The 19,952-nt window shown below is 29.4% G+C and overlaps 1 protein-coding gene across 4 annotated transcripts in view; it reads right to left on the bottom strand.

Moving 5' to 3' along the window:
• The window catches only part of LOC107439615 (tumor protein p53-inducible protein 11), a 209,086-nt gene that overhangs the window by 62,010 nt on the left and 127,124 nt on the right, over positions 1-19,952 (bottom strand). Inside the window, exon 1 of one of the 4 annotated variants that reach the window (XM_016052273.3) lies at positions 16,979-17,118. The exons of the other annotated variants lie outside the window; for them this stretch is intronic. The gene's annotated coding sequence lies outside the window, so the exon portion shown is untranslated. Of the gene's footprint in view, positions 1-16,978; positions 17,119-19,952 lie in introns of those variants that run through there. 4 annotated transcript variants of the gene reach the window in all.

Here is a 19,952-nt window from a genome sequence, read left to right as displayed (position 1 = left end):
AAATGATGATTCAAGATCAATTTGAAAAGCGCTTTCAACAATTAAATATCATCGAGCCTATGGTCACCTTTTTTTGTAAATCCTTTTACCAACAAAATAAAAGCAACCGGAATAGCAATATGCATTTTAGAATTTCTTTAAGTAAGGCGAGAAGAAGTGGAGATAGAAATTTGGATCTTCAGAATGACATTATCCTCAAAACTATTGTATCAGATGAAAAATTCTGGAATATAGTTGACAGAAATAAATTTCCACTTTTAAAAAGAGCAGCATATAAAATAAAGTCGTTTTTTGGTTCCACATACTTGTATGAATCATTGTTTTTGACAATGAATATTATAAAATCAAAATATAGATCATGACCTACAGATGAACATCTTGCGGATTGCTCGCGAGCAGGATTTTCATCATATTCTCTCAATTATGAAACGCTGGCCAGTGAAATGCAAGGGCAAAGATCAAATTGTCTGTATTTTATATATTTTATAAATAATTTTTATGCTTCGTATGTTTTACTAGCAATTTAGTATTTATTTTACGCAAGAATATTAATACTAATTATACTCACATGTTAAATTAATTTTTAACGGTTTTTTTTTGCATTACACGTAATGTGTATTATTACCTATGTCTACCAACTATAAATTTATCTTAAAAAAATTAATGGTTCCCGCCATTCGACCGATATTCTGCTATTTGCTCTTAGGTATAAAAAGGTTGGGACCCCTGTAGTAAGGGATAAAAGTTTTTTCATAATTTTAAAAAGTGTATTTTCACATGTCAAATAACAAAATTTGAGCAAAATCAGTTGAATAGTTAATGAGAAATTGAATTTTAAATATACGACTTTTTTAAAATTAGATTTCTCAGTAACTATTCAATGGATTTCGCTCAAGTTTTATATCTTGCCAGGTAAAATTGCATTCTTTAAAAATCATGTAAAATATTGTATACCTTATAAATTAAACTTTTTTTTGACTATTATTAAATAATATAATAACGAAACAATAAAAATGTAATAAATATGAACAAATATTTTTTTTTTTTTTATTTTTTTTTTTTGCTAGAAAATATCTTTAACAAATTTTATGACTGTGCGCTTCTTCAATTCGTCCAAAAGATTCTTCAGAAATGGAGAAATACTCAAGAATTAAAACTAACATTTTGAGGTCCAAACTTTGGATCGCTCTCCTAACCAAAGTATGGCGACCATCCCAAATTGCGACTACCCTCTATATTTTGGGGAACAAAAATCTGAAGCCGTCGAAAAAAAAGGTATGTTTATTCAAGTGCTTTTTTGTGTCTGATTTCGCAACTTAAAATATCGTCTGCACTAATTAATAAGCACATTTGAGGTCACCCCCTCGAACCATTAAGATGGAGTCCTAGAACGCGAAGATCCGATCGCTAGATTAAAAGTTACTCAAAGTGGTCTTTTTTTTTTTCAGCATTGTAGAAAATGCTTTCAAATAAATACTTCATTAGGCTATCAAAAATACTGCGTCCAATTAATCAGAATGAGTGTAACTAGTGAAGTATTACTATTACTTAAAAAAAAATTAATACTATTTTAATTATAGTGCAAAACATTACATTTAAAATATCACCGACAATATTGATAAATTGTTATTTGGCAGACATTTGAAAATAATGTGAACACACGCAGACTATCGTAGCCTGCGTGAGGCTTTAAGTTTGTATTCGCCACAAAAATAGATTTTAAATTTGCCTATTGTAAATATATTTAAAGCTTCAAAATACCTTTTATTTTGAAACTAAATAAGAAAATATAAGGTACTTTTCGTTTAGCCGGCAAGGAAATTCAACTATTTTTTAACATTTTATTTAATTTAATTTTTATGTGTTTAAAAAATTAAATAAAAAAGAATAAAAATAAAAGTTGGTGGAGGTCTTTTTTCTTGACGATTTTTCGCGTGCGCCCAGCTAACCAAAAAAAATCAAAATATTTGAAACATTATGATTTAAAATTTGGTGCCTAGATTTGGTAGAACACATTTCAATAAAACCCAAAATTATCTTAAAATATTAATGAAAGTTTTTATAAATAAGAGCATTTTGATCACATAACTTATTGTAAGGTAGCATGAATAACGTAGAATCCCTGTTCCGCTTGAAAAAGTCATTTTGGAGTGGCTTAATTTTTAAATAATGTCTTACGTCATGTAATTCTTCGTTATTTAAGCAGCTTGTCAATTAGCAAGCCTTCTATGGGAACTTAAGCAAATTTTTAAGGCAGAGGGTGCGTCTCTTGTTTTTCAGTGGCTCCATCTATGGCCGAGAATACGTCCTCAGCCGCGCACACGTCATTGCCCGTTTTACATGGAGGGCCTGTTCATTCATATACAGATCGTAATTTTGACCTGAACCGAAGAATGATCCATCTCCAATTCAGTACCCCCAGATAAATTGTTTTGTTACGATAATTTAAAAGGACTTTGTGACCTCGACAGATTTAAAGAGACCAGTCATTAATTAATATGCGAGGATTCTTCAGTCGGAGGGATTCGAACTCTCGATCTCGCAAACAAGAGCCCAATGTCCTACCAACCACCGGCTCATTTATATAATTCTCTAATGCAGAACATGCGTCAACAAAATAGCGGTGAATAAAAGTGTACAACAGAAAAACATCTTCACCGACTTTTAAGCACTAAAATAATACAACATTAAGAAAATAATATATCATAAATCAATTTTATAAACTTTAAGTAACTCAAAAAATATATAAAATATTGACTATACAATACGACATGGTCAGCATTTCTTAAGCGCTTTTTTTAAAAAACTGAACTTGCTTCTCAATATTTATTTTAGAGCTCCTTTACTTTTTTTTAACGCATCAGATAACAGCTTGAGTTAACACAAAATAAATAACGAAACGAGATAAGAAGATATTTTTATATCTTTTATGTCAATAACATATTGGGAAATAAAATAATCTTTCTATTTTTGTATATTTCCTGCCGAAATGAAATGGAATGCAATAAAAAAAGATTAACAAAAATTGTATTTTTCGAGTTTGATTTATTTATTTAAGATTTATTCATTTATTTAATTATTCATTTTTAAATTTTATAAATATTTTTCTTCCTTGATGGGTAGTTTATGTATAAGATTATGAAGCATTACCGTCTTGCTAAAACCTACTACACTATTCGAATAAATGAACTCTGTTGAACTACCATATTTTTCAAATTTACGGTATTCATTACAAGATAAAATGAGCCATATTATCGCGCTTCTTCAACTTGATTGTACTGAAGATTTGATGTCAACTTAAAAGCAAAAATGGTTGGTTTTTAAAACTTATTAATATCGAAGCAATTTTGTACCTTATTATGGTTTAAGTTTTAATTTTAAATCAATTGGTACCAGAATTAGAGACAAACCGAGAGTAAAGACCGTGACTTGCTTTAATAGAGAGATTTTGCTAAGCGTTGCGGTTCCTTTTCTGGATTGGGTTCAAAATTACAAGGCTACGGAGTTGAACATTAGTAGTCGTAAACCCAAAAATTGGGTCGGCTGTTCAACGAAGGTTATAAAATGTAAAATAAATAAATAAAAGTAAAATCCAACAAAAGAAAAGCTAATAAAATCGATAAAAATCAAAGGAGTAATTGAATCTTCGTTTTCAAGGAGTCTTACTGACATTTTTGATCATATTCTTCTTTAATGTTGCATAAACTTTGTATAAATATTTCAAATTTAATTGCTAAAACGTGTAGAAAAATGGGAATATAAATATGCATTTTTTTTACTTATGATATGCAAGTCATTTAAGAAAATAACTTTTCCTTGTTAAAACTCACGCAGCATTCTCTTTTTTAAGAAAACCATTTAGGTTTAGGGACTTTTAATTAAATGTTGGTAAAGCAATTAATTAAATTTTTATTTTATTGTAATTTCGAGAAAAAGTAATTCTTCGATAAATAACAAATACAAAAATTTCTAAGAATAGTTTCAAATTGCATCATTTTCTTTAGAATTTTTTTTATTCCTCTGGATTTACAATGTTTTGACAGGGGATTTGGAGAAGGTAATAAAACTTCATATTTCTGAATATAAATGATAACGGTTGTAAGTTTTTCAAAAGACATACATCTTTTTAAAATTTTTATTCATAATCTGATGACGATCTTCTTTCTATTCTTCAAACGTGCGTAAAAGTATTATTCAGAATTTTTTTAATTTGTTTCAAAATATATTGCATTTATATTGTATTGAAGCGTATTTTTTTACCAATTTCTTCGTAAATAATCTTATTACTAATGCTTAGTTTATACTCTTTTTTATTGCATCCAAATTATTAATTTATTCCAATTAAATGCAACTTTGATGTCCTGAAAGCGACCGAAAAGAAAGAATTATTTAAAGAAATAAGAAAAAGATATATTTAGTCTAGTTATATCTAGTTTTATCTAACTAAATTTCAAAATTAGTTACTTAATCGTCATCCTTACCTCAGGACTGCATTAAGTTGTTGTTGTAAATAGTGGCTATTTTGAAAGTATAATTTGACACTTTTTCTCAGTTTGCGTTTTTTTTCTCATCAGAATGGGGCAAACAATGCATTTCTAATTCTTTCTGTGTTCATTTAATTGATTTTTTTAAATTAGTGGTCCTTTTTTGTGACATTTCTTAGCCGATTTCTAAAACTTTTTACGCGGTTTGACGTTGGAGTTTTAAACGGAATAAACAATGTGGAAAAGAAAACATCCACGTACGGAAACATGCTTTTAAATAGAATAAAATCTTGCATAAAATACATTAACAAAGACTAATTGGTCATCATAGTAACGATAAATATTAAATGACCCCAGCTGTAAGAGTGACCTTTAAAAAAGTTTTTTTTTCCACCCCAGACTAGCAAACGCTTATAAACTTTTAAAAATACGTGGTTCCTTTTTTGTTAGTTATTGCATTCCATATTTTAAAACATTTTGACTGGTTGTTATATTTTTGTAAAATATGGTTAAATTGGATAATTGGTTAAATGAAGTTCTGTAAAGTTGTTTTTCAGTTGGATTTAAACGATAATGATTTAAGTTCCAGCTTATTTCGTCCTAATGATTGAGTTCGATATAATTATATGTTCCATATTAAGTGAAAATCCAGACATTTTTTTTTACAAATGTATATATTTTAAATTATGTTTTTAAGGCTAATTTTCTGTTATCTAAAATAATAGCTTGTTTAATTAGTTCTTAACACATCAAAAAATTAGTTTAAGGTTGGAATAATAGTACCGTTACTTTAATCAATAATTTTCTTTTTTATTGACTCGACAGCCCTTTGTGGGCTAAGGCTTTCGTTAGAATTTTTATTCATTCTGCTCATCTCTTCACCAGTTAGTCACTCTTCATTTTTTAAATTCTTATTGAAAATACTTTGCGTAGGGTAGGACTAACTTTAACTGTGATGCTTATGATATTTTCCAACCCTGTAAATGACACTACAATTTCAATTTCCTGTAAATGACACTACAATTTCAATTTCCTGTAAATGACACTACAACGTTCAACTAGCGTTAAGAAGACTCTGTCGTCATATGAAACTATGCTTTTTTGCGAATAATATGCTATTTTTATATAGACTGACAACAACTGAGTTTGCAACAGTTAATCTGAGTTAAACTGAGTTAAACAGAGTTTGCAACTGTTGAATCATGTTTAGCCTATCTACAGCCAGTGCTGTACATGCTTGATTTGGAAATAATCCAAAACGTCAATATGGAGAAAAGTCACAGTTTTGTGAAAATAAAAAGCATTTGTGTTCTAATTTTTATTACTTAAAAATTTGCTTCAGTGCTGTATTACCTGGGTTCATAAAGATTAACAAAAGCTGAGGGCGTTTGATGGAACTAACCCGTTACATGGAGAGGAAGACCACGAGAACCTCCCATGGTTAGCCTGACGGCAAGGGAATTCTAACCCATGATCCGTCTACCACTGAGGATATTTCACGTCAGCACTGTGGTCGGTCCAAGCCGGATGCGGAATTCGTATCGACCTGCCATCGCCGGGATCGAACCCTGGTTCACCTCATTGGAAGGCGTACGCTCTATCCCCTGAGCCAGCGCGGCTCCTTATTTATTTACTTATTTTAACATTTTCCAGTTTGTATATTCTTGAAGATTTAAAAGAAAAATTAAAGTTACTATACCTTAGAGTATTAAAATATACCTCACGCCTAAGGTTTGATAAATCGAAAACTATAATAGATATAAAAAAAGTTCTACATAAATGGGTAAAATTTAAAAAAAAGACGCATTGATATCTTTTGATCTAGAGACTGGGGAAGAGGCAATCTTCTAAAAAATTAGATTCAAAAACGCATTTTCTTTGATTAAGCATATCTTTGTTTACCAAACACTCCAAATGCGTTGTAAAGTAAGGTCCCAGTATCCGTAAAATACGGTCCAAATATCTAGAAAATATGATCCCAATATAAAATATGAGAGCAATGGAAATCTAGGTTCCCAAAATATTAATTTCAATGTTTGCTTACCTCACCACAACCCTGCAACTATTTCAAATAATCTAAAAATTGTTGAACACCTAACCCATTGTTGAACACATAACGAATTGTTGACTGCATAACCCATTTATTCGAAGACAGTTTTATGAAAAATATCATTTTTAAAAATTATTAAGTATTTTTTTACATTGAATTACGTAAAACACTATTTTTAAAACTTTATTATTTTTTACATTAAACTATATAAAAAAAATTTTTTAATTTATTTTTTTAAAATTGAATAATCTTTAATCTAGTTTTACAATTTTGTTCAATAATTTATAGATCCTGTCAACTAGTTTCAGAGATAAAGCAGAACGAGCAAAAACTGAATTTAGCATTAGGGCACCTGAGCTTTCGTTTGCTCTCCTCTCTAAACTATGGGATCTTTATGCGAAAATTGAAAATTTTTTATTAATTTAAATGCGTTCAACATATGCACCCAATATCAAGACCGACCAAGACGTCAATGTCGAAAACAAAGCAGATTTAAAAGCTGTTAATGAAAAAGGAGAGAAAAATAATTATAAAGGAAAAAAAAAAGAGATAGAGTCCTAGGCAGGCAAACTGCACTAAAGTGATTAGAAGAAGAAAGGTGTTTTGATCTAATAAGTTTGACAGGATATTAAATCAGTTCTCGAAGGGTTATGTTCACGATTATCAACAAAAAAGCGGTAGAATGTTTTTCTTCTAATCCATAAAATGAACTTGTAGAACCATATTTTCATGCGCTTTGATGCAGAAACGATTTCCAGTTGATCCAATACAGTAAATATATTATATTAAGAAAGTTCATCCATGTACAGTGCGCAAAGAAAGCGAGCACCTTAAATAACTTCTGATCCTAATGAATATATTTTCACTTACTGGGATTCAATCTTTATGGTTCGAGAGCTTAACCTCAAATATGCAACTTAATTTTTCACACGATATTATAACGATAAGCGATTTAAACGATGTTATGTAATTCAACCGATTAATCATGTTTTTTTCGACAGAATTTGATTTTTGTCTAACAAAATGTTGGGGCAACCGCAATCTGGAAAATGTAGTCCTAGTAATTTATTCAAGAAACGGTCGAAAATTTGGGAACCGTAATGTTCACTTTTTTGTGTAATTCGCCACGTTTTTAGAATTATTTTAGCGAATTAATTAAGAAATGTTAATTAAAGAATTTTTGCAAACAGTTATAAAACCCAAATTATTTATTCAAAGAATACTCAATAACGGAATATTTCGAACAATTAAATTTAATATATTAATAAACAAAAATTTTTGAATCGTAAAAGTAATTAAAGTATTGTCCAGTTTTCAAGTATCTAGTTTCAAGGCATAATCTAGTTTTTAGGTAATTTTAAATAACAAATTAAAAAACTTAATCAAAATCGACTGAATCAGATATTCTTCAAATCGAAGATTATTTTTGAAATTGGAATATGCAGAAGTTCAAAAGTTGATGAAATATTATCAAATTCAATCATTGCTTTCAACCTACACAGGCTATCAAATTATTATTTCAGAAGGTTTTGCGATTTGAAAAATCTGATATACTAGATTTGATAATAAGGAAATAAGGAATGCCAATGAAAAAAATAGTTTTTTCTTTTTCTTGACTTGTCACTCGTAAGAAAAAAGTGAGTGAGGAATTACCCAACTGTTTTTTAAATAATATTTAAAACAATTCTTGATTTCTAAAAGAATTTTAAGCATCTAAGCAAAACTGATGTTATGTTTGAAATAAACTGTAGATGAAACTTCTCTTAAAGGTTGGAAATGTTATATCATAAACCTTATTTAAAAGCTCAAACAACTACTTCGAAAAAGCTTACAAAATGGCAGCCGAAGGTAGCTACCAAATAACAGAAAACAATTTCAACTATAGTAACCAATTTAAAATAGCATCTTATGCAGCAATTGACAATGAATGAAAATTTAACTTTCTTATGAAACCGATCAATAAAAAAAGGTAAATCCTATTTTTTGCGATCGATTGATTGTCCAATGAAATGTTCGAATGAAAAATAGAATATTCGGCAGTTCAGTTCTAACTCGAAACGAGATCGCGATAAATATTTACTTATGTTTTCATTAGGAAAGACTTCTCTCAAAATTTCATTACTTGCTTATGGTCAGTAACCAGCACAAAGTGTTACAGTCACTGACCGTAAAACTTAATTCCTTCCTGTAAAGACATCATGACTATGAGAAGACAAGTTAGACCGTATTTTTTCTGATAAAATACGGCCATCAACGGTAAGTAAACGTTATCCTCATAAGTTCAGGCTTTCACATTGTTAGGTTCTCAGGTTATTTGCTGAATGAAGAGAATCAATGTAATTACAGTGCGAGAAAGATGCTCAGCCCCGGCTGGTTTCGAACCTTGGACCGTCCGTAGTCGTCGGAAAAGGTTTGCAACCCCACATTGAGTAGGGAAACTTGATATAATAATCGTATAAATTAATGGGTAAATCTACTAATTTTGCTCTAGATAGTTGTAGATACAAGCACTGAGCTTTTTTGTCAAAGAAGGAAACTGGTCGTATAAATTAGCGGTCAACTCTTAAGAATACTATTAAAATTTCTTGGAGTGAGAGTTCTCATAAATTATTTAATTGTTTTAAACATCGTATAAATAAAATTGCTATTCGACTTCATTATAGAATTAATACCCTACCTGATTTTTTTCTGGCTTTAGACATATTTCTTGGTAAGTTAAATAACCAGATATTTTATAAGGCAATTTAAATGTTTTTATACGTAAATATAATTTCAATAATAAAACTTTCACGTTACAGACGATTTAAGATTTTTCTTCATAACAAAAGAATATAGTGGCGTGGTTCAAGGGACATGGCACTCGCTTCCCAAAAAGGTGATCTGGGTTCGAATCCCGATCGCACTTACGCCGCCTGCAATGTTGAGACGGTTATTTCATAGAGTTTCATTTTTGTTAAAATAACAGAATCCCGCAGTATACTGTTAGTTAAGACACGGTTTCCAGTAGAACACTGAAGTCAAGCATAACTGTCTGCTGTCAGTGAGCTGGTGGGTGATCGCTTGGATCAGCCTGCAAAGGAATCGAATGTGTGTTGTATCGGCCCTCGTTAAACGGTTCTACCGTGAAGTGCTCAACTTCGTGAACAGGTCATTGCGTGACAGACGCAGAGGAGCCATCCCCTCCGCAGAGGATCAAAATTGTGATGACATGTCTTCGAATCATCTTCAGGGATGTTGTTGTTGTTGTAGTTGTTGTTAATTTACGTCGCACTAGAGCTGCACAATGGGCTATTGGCGACGGTCTGGGAGACATCCCGGAGGATGATCCGAAGACATGCCATCACAATTTTGATCCTCTGCGGAGGGAATGGCACCCCCGCTTCGGTAGCCCGACGACCTGCACGCAAAGTTGAGCACTTTACGGTAGCACAGTTTAACGAGGACCAATACCGCACACCCTCGGTCCCTACGCAGACTGATCCAAGTGGTCACCCACTCGCACACTGACCGCAGACAGTGATGCTTGACTTCGGTGATCTGCTGGGAACCGTGTCTTAACGATCAGTCCACTGCGGGACTAGGGATGTTTCCCAAACCGTCGCCGATAGCCAATTGTACAGCTCGAGTGCGACGTAAATCAACAACAACAAAATAACAGAAATTTTCCTTAAACTAGCACATTTTGTTCGTTAGAATAAAAGTACTTATGTGCTTAAAAAATAGGCGTTCGTTTTAAAATAACATTATATTTCCATATAATAAACGGTTTTATACTGGCATACCAGATATGGTTCTTTTTTCTGTAAATTTAACAGATTTTTTTTATGGTGTTTAATTATGAAGATGTCAAAATACAGATTTGCATACAAAACATGCAGATTATATGTCGTTCCGAAGAAATAAATACATAAAATATTTTGATGATTCATAATATTTTCAAAAAAAATTCATAATATTTTCGAAGCTTCAGAGATATTAAGAAAAATAAAAATATCGGCTCAAACAACTACATTCAAATAGCAAATAAAGCAGCCGCCGATGGGATCTAGCAAATAATAAAAAATAAAAAAACAATTTGAGCAATTAGTAACAATTTGCAACAACATCTTACTCAATAATTTACGATTAATGAAAAAAAAATTGATTTTATTTTTATATGACCGATCGATAAGCGAAAGAGAAATACTATTTTTTTGTGATCGATTGCAGCTCTTAATGTGTTCCAATAACAAAAAGATTCGGTATTTTAGTCCCGAGGCAAAATGAGATCACGATAAATATTTATCAATGCTTTCTTTAGGAAAGATTTGGCTTAGTTTTAAACGTATTTACTAAAAGTTTCCATGGAAATTTAAAATCAGAATATATATATTTACATATAACATGTAGTTGACGTTATTCAAAAGAATATAAAAAAAATATTTTTACTGTCTTTTTTTTAAAAGGAAGCTTAAGCAACTAGAGAAAATACGTGAAAAATCATATTTTCGGAGCTTTACAAAATCCTTAACAAAATTAAAAATAGCGGTTTGAAAATATATATATTGATATATAATTTAACTTTTAAATTCTATTGATTATTTTTAAAACTGAAAAGGTAGTTAAAATTATAAATTATTCATATTTATCCTTTTTCTTCTTCTTAATAGTTTATTATTGCTTAACAATCAAACAATCAGAAAAACACAATCGAATGTATCAAATCTCTAAAAAGGAAGGTGGGGCTGAACAAATAAGAACATGTTTGATTGGTGGGTAAAATAATGTGGAGTTAAAAGGAAAGAACTAGAACATCTCAAAATTTATGCATAAAGTTCACTAGTTTTAAATTTTTTTTTTAATTTCATCGCTCTTTCCTCCTAAGAGATTTCGATAGCGTTTCTATTTCTTCCTTGCTTAAATATTAGTGATCCCTAATATTTCTATTTTTTAACTTCATTTTAGACAAGGGCTTAAAAAATATATATTAAAGACGATTCTTAAACCCTGTATAATGGTTTATTATTGTTTCACAACTGCAATCAAACAATCAGAAAAACACAATCGAATGTATCGAATCACTAGTAAGGAAGGTGGGACTGAACAAATAAGAACATGTTTGATTGGTGGGTAAAATAAAGAGGAGTTAAAAGGAAAGAACTAGAACACCTCAAAGTTTATGCATAAAGTACACTAGTTTTAGATTTTTTTTTATTTCCTCGCTCTTTCCTTCTAGGTGATTTAGATAGTGTTTCTATTTCTTCCTTGCTTAAATATTAGTGATCCCTAATATTTATATTTTTTAACTTAATTTTTGACAAGGGTTTAAAAAGTATATATTAAATTCTTAAACCCTGTATAGTAATTAAAAATATGCTTTATAATTGTGTATTACGATAAAGATATTAAACATCATTTCTTTATAAAACCATTCATGATTTAAACAATACGAAATTAAATCTTTCCATTTTCCAGTAAAACGTCAGAAATTCAATTCCCTTTTATTTTTCTCGTCTAAAAAATTAAATTTTATTACAAAGAAATTTTAATGGATTTATCTTTTAATTACTTATTGATCGATTTTTTGTGAGAAACATTAAAGAGAAATTTCAAATAATTACATAAATTAGTTTTTCTTTCAATTAAAAAAAAATACTATCTTAAAAATCATTTCCGCTAACTAATTTTAATTAAAACTGAACTATTTAGAAAGACGAACAACAATGGTTTTAATTTTAGAAATTTATATCCTTTTTCTAGAAAATAAAAAGAATCTGAATAAACGATGAAATTTAGTTTTCTTTCTACAAATTTTACATTTATCAAAATAAATATTTATTAGTTATAAAATAATGCTTAGTTAATTAAAGGATACGAAGAAATTAACGACTATTTTTTATTGATTCGGGTTATTGTCTCCTAAGTTTAAGGGAAAATCTCTTCACGCATTTTCTTATTAATTATCTCACTCATTTTTGCAATAAGAATCTGATAATAATAAATTTTCTCAACCCACAAATTATTGTAGTATAACCAGGGGTCTGTTTAGAAGAAATTTGGGTCCGTTAACGGACTCTTCACAAAATATCTTTTCATGAAAACGGACCCTTCACAAAATATTTTAACTTAAAAACGGACCCTTCGCAAAATGATTTTTCATTTAACCGGACCCTTCACAAATTTGTTTATTTTCATTATTGTTTTGTTAATCGAATAAACCCTTCCCATGGCAGAAAATGAGAAAGATGGATGTAAACGAATTAAGTTTTGTCTTTGGCAGACGATTCTTCCATTATATTCGTCCGAAATGAATATTCTGAGTTCAGCAGTATAGGCTAAATACCAAATATTTGTATGTTGCATCTCTTATTTAGAAGCAGCAATTGCTGTTTATTTGTGAATTTTTTTTTGTAATTATAATTTTACGGTACCGAGCATAATCTTGTATCTACTTACAATTTTAAAACTCCTTGAAAATGTTTTTTGCAATAACCGGACCCTATTTGCACTAACTCATAAAAGCGGACCCTGCTTGAAAGAATGTGAGTAATTTTTTCACAATTTCACGAAAACCGGACCTTTCACAAAATGTCTGGACAGACCCCTGATAACAATTTTCCACGAGATACCAGTGTTATATGAAACATAATAAGCACATTAATGCAATATTAATAATTAACATTTGCACAAATGACCGCAGAGAATTGGTAAGCACTTTATGCATTTACAAAAATGCTCGCAAAAACGTAATAAATATATTATATTTAAAACATTTGTTCAAATTGTTATTAGAAACGTAATAAGTATATTAAAAATGAACGTTCGTCCTTTTTTTCTCAAGCACCTTTAACTTACGTCTCAGAAATATGTTAGAAATGTTGCAGATATGGTTTATTAGAGAGCTATGAAGAGAGAAAAGATTATGTTGCCCTCTTTTTAACTAATACTCGAATAATCTAATGTATAACAAATACAACAACATCCAACAATTTTTTTAGTTAACAAAAGTCAGCTCACGATTAACTAATGATAACTAATGAATAGATATTAGATAATATAGCATCACATTTCTTGAACTATGGTGTTTTCCTGCTCTTGGCGTTGATGGTGTCACGTTGTTCACAATACTGTCAGCGACACAGTATGAAAATTTTCTTTATATACTATCATCATCAATTTTTTTTCCATATTATTTTTGCGTAGTCGATTAATTAGGTTCAAAAACATTACAGTTGGCGTCATTGTAACAAAAAACATTACGTTATAAACTCATTTCACAAATATTTCGTTTTCTACCGTAAATTTTCACCGATTTAGTTTCATTGCAATATTACATTTTGGATAGATCATTTTAAGTAGTCATAAACATTGTGCAATCCTTTACACAAAAATTCTTTAATAATTACTTAATTGAACTTTCTCTATATAATCAGTTTTAGTTAAATACCGCACTGATTCCATATTAAACCAAAAAATGTGAAAAATAGCTGTTCGTTAAAAATTAAAATCAAAGTGATTTTAGTAACCGTAAAAAAGCTTTGGCGACATTAAATTGTTTTTTTCCCAACACCATAGTAAACGCATTCCTAGACAGCAAATAAATTACTAAAGAACGCTAGTTTCAGATTAACACATTTTAAGAAAAGCTATATAACATCTTTAATGCTCGAAAATAAAATCTCTTTGATGTGAAGTGTTAGAAAAGTGAAAATCAAATATGGATAATATTTGTTTATAGTACCACATAAGCTATATTAGCATCATGTTTAAATTTTAATTATGTTGTATAAGCATGATTAAAATGCCTTTTGAACATTTTTGATTATGGATTTAAGTTGAAATAAAAGTCTTAAATTAAATTTTTCTTACACTGAGAAAAAAATATGGTCAAAACTATCAGAATATGGTAATATTTATCATGTTTCTCACTCTATAGGAATACCAAAAATCTCGGTAATTCTTACCGAAGTGTTTTAGTAAGAATATTGGTAAACTTAACAATAAAATATGGTTTCATAATGTGTGTTAAATTTAGTAAATATGGAAAGATTTGGTAATTTTATCACGATACCTTAGAGCATGACCTAAAAACCATTTATTCAGTTAAATTTAATTTAAAGTATTGAACTTTTTACTATATGTGTAGTAATAAGAACGATAATTTTGAAAACCGGAATTTCCGGTAAACCGTTACTATATGAGTGAAACAATTAACAAAATAATGGTTTAAACACCGAATATATTTGGGTTTTTCATATAATTATGTTTTTTTTTAACTAGAAATGTTATTACTAAACAGTACGGCAATTTTACAAGAATTTTTTTCACCATGTATGAACACAAAATAAAGAATAAAAAATATTTATGCAAAAAATATTATTGTTTTATTGCCTAATTTCACTGTAATGAACTCCGGATATAGTGAACAATAGGTTGTAGAGAATTAGTGGTTCAAAAACAAACACACGGAAAAGCTAATTGGTTACACAGAAATTTCAACTCTAAATCGAAACTTTTTTTCAAATATAAGAGAAATCAGAGATATAAACATCGACAAAAATTGAAAAAATAAACATCGAAAAAATTCATTACAGCCAGACTAACACTTGTCAGGAAATTAACGTTCCGTTTCAAAATTTCGCTTCAGGATGATATTTGCTGTATTGAAACTTCGTTGTAAAGAGGTTCTATAATAATCTTAACAGTAGCTAATAATCTATAAAGCAAATTATGTGATATTAAAATCACTAAAAAGTGATACTTATTGCTGGGTTCGCAGATGATTAACTAATGTCCGACTGCATTATTTTTTTAAAACTTTCTTATACAAATTCTTTGTTTAAGAAAATAATTAAAAAGCCAAGAAACTTAGACATTTAAAAACTAAAAAATTACTATTCTAAATATTCATCCATTAAAATTACTCAATTCTCTGTAAATTAATTTCTTACTTGCGTTTCTTTGTTAAAAATAATTTTAAAAAAAACATTCATTTGAAAAAAAAAACATTTAATTTTAATTTTTATAATTCTTATAATCACAATTAAGAAATTGTAAGTTAACATTTGTAAGCTGTTAGTACAGAATATTAATTAATGTGTCACGTCCTTAAAAAGACAGTGGTCAATCTAAAAGATGTTTTGTAAACAGATCATAATTTTTTTTTCATCCTTTCTTTGCGTACAGATTGTGTTAAATTCATTTAATCACTTAACATTGTTCTTCCAAAAACACTTTTCAACGACTCTTGGTTTTCTTAGTTTATTTTTTACTACTATTATTTTCATGCAACTATTATTTATACACTCGTATTATTTATTCAAATTTATTAATAATTTCTCTTATCCTAATTCTTTTTATTAATTTTTAAATTACAAGAAAACAAATTAAGTTCCATGAATATAATACGCTTAAAATACAATATTTAAGCAACTGAACATATAAAAACATTTTTAATTTATTTTAATGAATTTTTCGGTGTTTTCTTTTTTAAAAAATGGAGTTACAAAGGTAAAAAAATATTTTGCAAAAGCGAACTATCTACAGTTGTTCACGTAATGTACATTACCGTGTTATACATCACAACTTTAAGCACAAAAATATGTATGTCAGCGGTATTGTATCTCATGTCACGGTATTTGTTTAATATACACAAAAAAAGTATTTTGTAAATATGCACTTATGCATGAAGTATCTTAGTACAAAATATGAATGCATAAAAAAAACATTTTCCTTTATATTCATGTAGAATTATTACGTAAAATTATTATTTCTAACTATCCTATGCAAAATTATTATTATTATCCTATGTAAAATTATAATTACTATCCTATGTAAAATTATTATTTCTAACCGTCGCTCTGCCACGCCATGAATTGAATAAACAAAACAAAAAATAGTAATAAGTGTTCAACACAACGATTTAGATAGAAATCATGCTTTATTATGGTTAAATAACAATGTGGTACCGAAATTTTGCAACGCCATATTGTTCAAAAAATATTCTTTTTTAACAAGAAATTAATATTCTTTGTTTCTCATCACGAAAATGTTGTGTAAGTTTGGTTCATTATAATTTTAAATACTAACTAAATAAAAAAATGATGCTATTGTATTTTAATTGATATACTGAAAATAATATTAATATTTTTTTAAACTGAAAAAATAAATGCATTTACGCACAAAAATTGTAAAGTTTAAGTTCATTTTTTAAAGCATCAAATCAACAGGTAACAATGATTAGCACACATTAAAACAAAATCATCCCTTAAAAACAGATGCATAAGAAACAAGCTAAGAAGATATTTAAGAGAACAAAATTACAGCTTAAAACTTTATAAAAAAATATAATTGAAAGAATTCCATGATTTAAAATATATCATAACATATTTTATACTTTTCTTAGTACATATACGTTGAATTTATAATGAAATATTAGATTTTTTGTTAAATGCATGCAAATTACCTGATGTGTTAAAAATAAATCACTTGTCAAATCTTAATTTTTGCAGATGTTCTAACAACAAGCTATCAACAAGTTTCAGTATCAACTGTGAACGATTTTAGGCGCAAATGAGATTCTACGAAAGAGAAAACGATAAATATAGAGGTAAGGTAGCGCCGCTGGTGGTAAGAAAAGGCACAACATATTTAATGAAACCTTATTTTTATCTTATTTTGTATTTTGAAAACTATTTTTAGGAAGAAGACTTAATAATAACTTTGCCTCAAAGAAGAATATTTTTATTCTTGTTAATTATTTTATTCTTATGGGAGACTAATTTATATCAATTTTCGAAATTAGAACAACATTTTGAAAAGAAATTTGACAAAGAATGTTTGTTCAACATCGTTTGATATTTTAATCGATTAAAATTTATGTCTTTATTAAAAATTTAAGGAGAACATTACCTTTAAATAAAAACGTTAAATATTGAATAAATTGTTTGACCTAGTTTTAATAAAAATGCAATTTAAAGATATTTCTAGTTATAAGTGTGACAAAATGATATGAAAATATATAATATTAAAAAAGTACAAGTCTCAAATGTCAACAGAAATTCTACAAATTTTATCTACAAAAGCATTATAGGAATTATTTTATTTTATTCAACAGAAAAATTAGTTTAATTTTAATCGTGTCAAAAAATTTTAAAAAAAATTTCATTTTTCCGCAAAATTGCGCATTTTGAGGCATGAAGTTTTATAATGATTATTAAATAATTTTATAAAGTTTATGACGAGCTTTCAGCAAAATTATTAAAAAATTAAGAATTAAGGAACGAAATAAAAGAAGAAAAAGAAATGAAGATTTTTAAGGTTTTGTATTAAGTATGTTCATGATTTATTAGTATTTTATTTTATTTTGTAACCGTCGTTGAACATCCGACCCAATTTTGGGCTTACGAAAACCAATGTTCATCTCCATAACCTTGAAATTTTGAACCCATACCAGAAGACAAGAAAACTATTTGGAGAAATTTACCTTCGTGGAGAACTTTTGGTGGAACTAACCCGCCTTTGTGTTACATGATGACGAAAACATGCCAGGGTTAGCCTGCCGGCAATGGGACTCTAACCCAAGAATTTTACTTCAGCATTGTGGTTGGTGGAAGTCGGGTGTGGAATTCCTATCTACCTGCCGTCGTTGGGATTCGACCCAGGATCACCTCATTGGAGGCGAGTGCTCTATCCCTTGAGCAACCACGGCTCCATATCAAGCATTTTATTTTATTTTATAACCATCGTTGAACAACCGACTCAATTTTTGGGTTTAGGTCTACTAACGTTCAACTCCGTAGCCTTGCAATTTTGAACTTAATCCCGAAGACAAGGGAACTCCTGGATCAAGTATTGGGGGAAATTTGCCTTCGAGGAGGACTTTCCGATGGAACTAACCCGCATTTGCGTTACATGAAGAGGAAGACCACGAGAACCTCCCACGGTTAGTCTGACGGCAAGGGGACTCTAACCCATGATCCATCTGCCACTGAGGATATTTCACGTCAGCACTGTGGTCGGGGCATATCAAACATTTGTCATTGTATACATGACCTAGCTAAAGTATGCATTAATTATTGTACTTTCAACAATATTTTTTTTCAAACTCCACCAAAAAAAGCCAGGCATTGTATACTATAAGGTGATTTAGTATATTGTCGGTAACATATTTACGAAACAATATTTAAAAAAAATTCTTTTATTGAGTTTATTATTGCGTTTTAGTATTTGTCTACTCTCGTAAGGTCTATAAAGTAAACCCGGCTCATTTCTAAACGTCGTTTAATTTGTGCAGCTGTGCTAACACAAAAGAAGTAAAAGTTGTGTCATTATGAAATAGTTGCAGGCATCATTTACCGCAATCATTTGTTTATATATTGTGTCAAAATCATGTATACAATTATCTTGTTTTTTTTCTTCTTTTTTTTACTGTGCAGTAATAGTCGAACAGTTGCGTATGTCATGACGAAATTTATCGTTTTATTTATTGATGGAATCTTGCAGAATAAGAAACTGGACATTTGACTTTATAGCTAACCTTTAACCAAACTATTCGTGTAAATTGAAATGTATTAACAAACATGTCCTTTACAAAGTGTAGCATCGATACAACTAAACTTAATGACACAGCATGAAGCGTATTAAAATGCTTGGGGAAAATTGGACTCTCTCTATAGAGCAATATTAAAGAATTTTGCAAATGTCCAGTGACCAGTTGTAGATTGTTTTATAACAGTGGCCATTTTTGAAATACATGGCGAAATTTTCATAATGTTCAAACGATTAAGAAACTTGCATTAATAATGTAAGGTATTTCTCGAAATGGTTTTTTCGACAAAGTTTATTTCAAAATTGAAGAAAATTTTTAAGGAACTTGTATGAAATAGAGTAATTTTCAGAATATAATAAAAAAAAATTTATTCTATGTTTATGAAAAAAAATGCCCTCACGGTGCATTATCGACAAGAAAAGCGGCTATTGAGTAGGTACTTGCAACTCGAGAAGAAGACGATCACTGATACACAGACACGTGACCTATGACCTCTGTGTCAGCTGATCATTTAAAAACAAGATGGCTCGTTAAAGTCGAGCTTAATTTCTCCAAATAAGTTGGAATGTTAACTAACGTGAAGTTAATTAAGTACAACGCACGAATTTATTGAAATATAATTTTTTCTCGTCTACGTTTTTTACTTAACCTTAGGTATATTATTTGTTCACGTACTTTATTGTAACAGTGATATATTTTTATTAAGTGCATCTGGCAACTTTGATGCATAATTAGTTTATTTCCTACATGGCGTCGTGCCTGCCTTTGCGTTAAGTAAGAAATATATAGTGAAAAATTGAAATCTTTGTGAAATAATATATACAATGTGTTACTTAAGATAATTGACATTTGAAGGGCTTGGCTTACTCTAAACAGAGTGGAAAGAACA

Source organism: Parasteatoda tepidariorum, chromosome 6, assembly GCF_043381705.1.
Source record: "Parasteatoda tepidariorum isolate YZ-2023 chromosome 6, CAS_Ptep_4.0, whole genome shotgun sequence".
NCBI classification, from domain to species: Eukaryota; Metazoa; Arthropoda; class Arachnida; order Araneae; family Theridiidae; genus Parasteatoda; species Parasteatoda tepidariorum.
Note: the sequence above shows the minus strand (reverse complement) of the source record. Positions and strands in the feature narration are given on the sequence as shown.